The sequence below is a fragment of the Engraulis encrasicolus genome, chromosome 8 (assembly GCF_034702125.1).
Source record: "Engraulis encrasicolus isolate BLACKSEA-1 chromosome 8, IST_EnEncr_1.0, whole genome shotgun sequence".
Lineage (NCBI taxonomy): Eukaryota > Metazoa > Chordata > Actinopteri > Clupeiformes > Engraulidae > Engraulis > Engraulis encrasicolus.
The window spans coordinates 24972488-24978993 of NC_085864.1; the positions used below are offsets into that span (position 1 = coordinate 24972488).

The 6506-nt window shown below is 39.7% G+C and overlaps 1 long non-coding RNA gene across 1 annotated transcript; it reads left to right on the forward strand.

Moving 5' to 3' along the window:
- The first annotated feature begins 1402 nt into the window (after positions 1-1402).
- On the forward strand, positions 1403-6121 carry LOC134453592 (uncharacterized). The gene is made up of 6 exons (XR_010035663.1): positions 1403-1549; positions 1660-1748; positions 2452-2537; positions 5048-5202; positions 5384-5446; positions 5905-6121. It is a non-coding gene; the product is annotated as an uncharacterized LOC134453592 (long non-coding RNA).
- The last annotated feature ends 385 nt before the right edge of the window (positions 6122-6506 follow it).

A 6506-nucleotide genomic window follows, 5' to 3' on the forward strand; every position in this document is an offset into this window, starting at 1 on the left:
GATAATGTACTGTGATAGTAATATCAACTCATTTATACAAAATATCATGAACATGAATAGTAAACAGCCCGCACTGAGGAGTGCTGGTCATTAAGCATTGCTGCTTCATTTTTTTCTCCTACACTGAAAAAAGAGAGGCTACCCGGCTGGGAAATTTCCATAAAAAAATCAAGAATGCATGATTTTTATATGCATATATAGCCTAATAAATTGCACAAATGTATTTCCTCCAAAAAATTATGGATATTTACAATAATAAATAAGACACAAAATCTGCCTTGAAAAAATTAGGTATTCTGCCCAATTTCCCACTACAACTCTAACGTCTTTCTTTCAAGCTGGTGTCATGTTCCCTGGATTTAAACCGAAGAGAACCTCCTAGAGACTTCAGGTAAGTTTTAAATAACTTCAGAAGTTCCATCATCCTAGTTCAGTAGCTGCTTCACATTCATATTTTGAAGATTTGATGTTGTGGATGAGCTGATGAGATTTTAGATACGAGGAACCTGTGCTTAGCCTGGAAGCACTGGCTACCCAATGGACTGTCTTACGGTTGAATGCTATCTATTGGGTGTGCTATTTTACACCAGATGAGTTTTCATAGTTTTCAGAACGAACTTTGAAGTTACCAAGCTTTTGCTAACTAGTGCTATGTCATAGGTTTCTGGCTGTGCAGTTTCATGAGTTTTCAGAACGAACTTTGAAGCAACCAAACTTCGGCTAACTAGTGCTTTATCATAGGTTTCTGGCTGCGCAGTGTTTGAAGGCACATGTGAGATTCCAGCCATGTAGAACTTACGTGCACTGAGCTAATCAGCTAGCCAGCTAGTCACCAGGGAAAATATTTTAGCTACGTTTTTGCATGTTTGGATGCCCTTGAATGCACTTGTCAGCCTTAACATACACGCTATTTTGCCTTTCAACCATTAATGTATATAATGTGCATTGTAGAAGATTTGTTTTTGGCCGATTTTAATGGCCTAATGTTTGATAATGTGTTCCGTTTTAGTAAGTGTAATTTTGCTAGTCTTTAGAGTGAATTGAGATGAATTTAGAGCCTTATAAAGGGTTCCTGTGACTTCGTTTGAAATTTGCAGTGAGTGATTTTGATGCCAGAGGCCTTAATTGCTCTTTAGAATGTAAAAGTTAGCACCTTTGATAGCTCTTTTAACGGGCTCCATATGTGTGAATTACCACAAGTGTGCCCCTTCTAACTTCTTACCTTAGCTAACCAGTCTGCAGAATGTGTTACTTGATGGAAAGTATATATTCTTTTTCTTAGACCATATTCACATACATCCAAATACCCCACTGAATTCAATTAAGATAGTGAAATGTTCTTAAGAATATAATAGTCTATCCTGGGCTGTCTTGCAGAACTTAAAAATAATTAATGGTGTTTTGAATCTGTTGATGTATTTATTTGCACTCCTGTAGTAATTTACAGTCATGAAAGCTAAATTGTGACTTAACTTTTTTCCTCTCTCAGTAGGCTTTTACGGATGTATTGACCAGATGTCCTGGAAGTGCCCCCTGATGCAGACCCAGTGTAAGAACATGCTGGCACTGTTTCGTGTGTTTAGGCTATGACAGGTTTGACACAGTATTTGCTTTTAGTGATATTTAATCTAATCTAAATCTCATCATGTTTTTAAACAGTGTTGGGTAGCCACCCATGCACGTTGACACAGCCCCCAGCAGTGGGCACCCATGGGGATGGACCCAGGAGTGGAGGATGACCCAATAGGGTGAGCTGCTGAGACAATATCACACATATAGATAATTGTTTTAAGTGTATGGGAAATAACTAAATGTTTGTTTACATTGCACAGATGAAAATTCAGCCCACTCACTATTGACACCAGTCATACAAATGTATTGACCAGATGTCCTTGAAGTGCCCCCTGACACAGACCCAGTGCCAGTATACATGCTGGCACTGTTTCAGTTGCTTAGGCCAGGGGTTCCAAAACTTCAGCATGGAAAGGCCCCCAATATACCAATAGAGTCTGGCCTGGGCCCCCCTTAAATGTTTCATGCCACACTATTTGTTCTGTGCGCCCCTTTTATAACCATTGTTTAGGTCTGTGAGTCAATGGCCCCTTCGGGATATATAAAATAATAATAAAGGTAGTAATGTTCAGAGATGCACATAATCATGACAATGCAGTTCTTTACTGCAGGAAATATATATTTTTTCCTTATTTTTACTTTATGTTGATGTACTCGGTTATTCAATTTATTACATTATTTTAATTAGTTTTTCCTGCCAAGCTGCTGCACTCACCCTAGCACCCTCTTGCGGCCCCGCAGGGGTCCCTGACCCCCACTTTGAAAACCACTGGTTTAGGCTATGCAAGGTTTGAGACAGTATTTGTTTTTAGTGATATGTCATAAATATTTTGTGTGATATTTATTCTCATCTAAATCTCATCTCATGTTTTTAAAAAGTGGTGGGTAGCCACCCATGCACGTTGACACAGCCAGCAGCGAGTACCCAGGGCGATGGACCCAGAAGTGGAGGATGATCCAATAGGGTGAGTTGCTGAGCTAATGTCACACACATACACTCACCTGCCACTATATTAGGAACATCCTTTACAACTAATCATTGAGGCAAATTTCTCATCAGCCAATCACACTCAATGCATTTGTGCATATAGACATGGTTGAGATGGATGATCTGATGTAGTTCAAACCGAGCATCATAAAGGAGAAGAAAGGTTAATTAAATGACTTTGAACATGGCATGACTGTTGGTGCTGAAAGGGTTTGATTTGAGTATTTCAGAAAAGACTGATCTACTGGTATATTCACACTCAACCATCTCTAGGGTTTACAGAATGGTACTGTAAAGGAAAAAAATGCAGTGAGCAGCGATTCTGTAGTCAAAAATGCCTTGATGGCAAAGGTCTGAGGAGAATTGCCAGACTGGTTTGAGCTGATACAAAAGCAAAATTAAGTCAGATAGCCCCACATTACAACCAAGGTATGCATACGAGAATCCCTGATTACACAGCACATCAAATCTTGAGGCGAATGGGCTATAGCAGCAGAAAACCACATTTGGTGCCACTCCTGTCAGCTAAGAACAGGGAAATGAGGCAACAATTTGGACAGGCTCACCATAAACGACACTAAAAGATCGCAAAAATGTTGCCTCAGGGTCAACATGGGTCAACTCTGCCTTACATCAACATTTCAGGCTGGAGATATAATGGCATAAGGATATTTTCTTAGCACAATTTTGGCCAATTAGTACCAATTTGTCTTTGTTGGAATGCCACAGCCTACCCGAGTATTGTTTCAGGCAGTTCTGAAGGCAAAAGGGGTCCAACCCAGCACTAGAGAGGTGTTCCTAGGACCTAATGAAGTGGCCAGTGAGTGTAGATAAATGTTTTAGGTGTACGGGAAATCATTAAATGTTTGTTTAAATTGTACAGATGAAAATTCAGCCGACTCACTGTTCACACCAAATGGGGAACAAGAAAGGCTAGGCAACCCCATCTTTTGACAACAGCCTCCACCATTCTATTCTAAAAATGTCAATAATATACGTGTTTATTATACGGCACTCTAGAATGGTGCAAGAGCTCCCATTCACTTTCAATGGGCGGACCCAACGTTCGGTGGTCACTACTTTTCTGTAATGCCCACCTAATAATACCCGCCATCAATGGCAACGAGTTTGGTCACTTCAGAGATCACTCCGCAAGTAGATCGGTCATATCTTCACTGATATGTCTTGCCTTCTGATTTTTAGCAGTATGGCAGCAGCGCGATTAACGCACGCTGCTGGTGGCCCACTGATGCTCCGGTAACCAACCACTTCTCAAACCTCTCAAGACGAATTGCAACAACACTAGAAGTCTCATTCAGCGATTAATTTTAACAGTTATGTCATCCTGACGAAGTTAATAATAACAGTTTTGTTAATAATAACAAAAAGGCAGAGTGGTAGGCCTAGCCCATCAGGATTCATCAGCAAATGTCCGAGTGTGCAAATGTCACTGTCCGCCGGCCGCTGTGGTGACATCTTTTATTATTTAGTTTATTATTTATTATTAGTTTATTTATTATTTTTATTTTTTATTTCTTTTTTTTTACAACTGAGGAGTTCGTTGACAGTTTCCCCATCCATGCGGCGCACAGTGCTCTGCATGTAGCAGGATCGATAATGATGGTCAGGGCGCACAGCAGTGCTTGGGTTGCTATGCTTTTTTCCCCTGGAATACTGTCGCCGATTAGATAGAAATATTCCTGTTATGAACCCGAGTTTAGTAGGCCTAGATATCGCGCAGTGAACGAGGCAGCCTGCAAACAGTTTGAAGCGCAAGGTGGCTGTAACAAGTTAGAAAGTAGCCAAACTCTGTTGCTTGGTAACCTTTTTAAATTATGAGCGTTCCACGAACTATCTTTCTTTGCGCACGCTATAAAATGGCAATAAACATGTTATTTTAAAAACATCACTAATTTTATGCTTTCTAATGTTGGTAAAAGCCGTATAATAAGCAGGATAATGTATTGTCCACACGTGACTATCGGAAAATATTTCCCTTCGAAGCGGAATAACACCCCTCCGCCTTCGGCGTCGGGGGGTGTTATTCGCCTTGTCGGGAAAATATTTTCCTATAGTCATGTGTGGACAATACATTATCCCTTACATATCTGCTATAACAATGTATTTGTTTTAAAAGATTATGTGGGACATGTTTTTTTTTTTAAACAAATGCATATTTATCCTTTCTATCTGTAAATAATCTTGAACATATACTGAGTGTATGACAATCAAACTGCATTAATTAAATAACAAAATTGCATTATTCCAAAAGCACCTATGACTGTATGGCTACTTTATGACAGCATTTAGATATTTGTGACTATTATATTGTAAGTTACATTTTAATGGGATTTTGTCCAAAGAAGTGCTTATTAATCTTTTAGTTGCTAAATACTTTGCCTAAAACTATTGTCTACACGTTAAGACTGTTTTAACTAATGACTGTGTGGGCTCCGCCCCGCCTGCCTGTGCTTTGTTTCGCAACAGAGTGCTGGAGCGATAGGGGGCCAATCATCTCTAATTGAAACCCTTATAAAGACTCTGGGCGGCTCCGACTCACTCTCTCTCTCTTGAATCTGGCTTCTTCAGACCACAGCCCTGACGGCCACACTGAGAATGCAGACGATGGTGGTGGAATTAATGTAAGTACTATTTACTGTCTTAACACTTGTAAAAATCCATCAATATTGGTGTGTCTATGTATCCTGACGGACTTGTGCTTTGTCCTAATGAATGAGCGCCAATGCCAGTCCAGTTGTTTCTGTGTTTTACTATCTCACCAAAAGAGCTTCATTCAAGATGTCTTTAATTTTTACACAACAGAACCTGGATCAGGAGTCCTCTGACAGCAGATCTGAATGGGCACCTGATGGTGAAGACATTACAGTAAGTAGGCCTACAATTAACTTTTGACAGGGATAGCTGGTAGGCAGGAGTTGGTAAGAGTAGGTACTGAATCTGTAACCCTGTGATCTACAGTCCAACGCCCTAACCATGGCTGCCCCTATATGGGGCAGTGGCCTAGTGGTTAGAGAGTTGGTCTTTCAATCTAGGGGTTGCCGGTTCAAATCCCCCCTGACCTCTCCCTACATCTACATCCATGGCTGAAGTGCCCTTTAGCAAGGCACCTAACCCCACATTGCTCCAGGGACTGTAACCAATACCCTGAAAAATAATAGTTGTAGGTCGCTTTGAATAAATGAAAGGGTCAGCTAAGTGCAATGTAATGTAATGTAAAATGGAGTTAGTAGTGGAGAGTGGTGTGTCTGGATTTCGATTCCTTTTTTCTTTTTTTAACTGAAAATGTCTTTGCCTTTGTCTTTGTCTTTGTCTTTGCTCCACAGTGTGAGGAAAAGACACATACTAGAGGGAGTCGAGGACTTGGCTGGCCTACAAAATGTCACTAAGGGATGCAACTGACAGCTGAAGTAGGATCTTTTTTGTTTTTTGGCCATGACAATGCTTTGACAGTTGATAATAAACTGATAATTACGATACTATGTGCACACCATTGTTTTTATGGGATTTTTTAAAATAATAAAATGGATGTACTCATCGAAACCACTTGGTGATGTTGTTTTATTGATTGTTAACCACATTATACTTGTAATAGATATGAATGCAAAGTTGATTAGAGCTTTGGCCTCAATTGCTATGTGGAAAATATTGCTCCATGTCTCCATTACGGAGAAATCTGATTATTTTGCAGGATTAACTCGTGCAAAAATGTCCAATAAAATTGTGGCGACAATATTACACATGATATAATGGAGAGAATCCTTCCAATTGAAATGAGGAAAGTTCCTTGATTTATTTGTAATTTGACATATTTTATTCATGCAAAAATGTCCAATAAAATTGAGGCGACAATATTACACGTGATATAATGGAGGGAATCCTTCCAATTGAAATGAGGAAAGTTCCTTGATTTATTTGAAATTTGTCA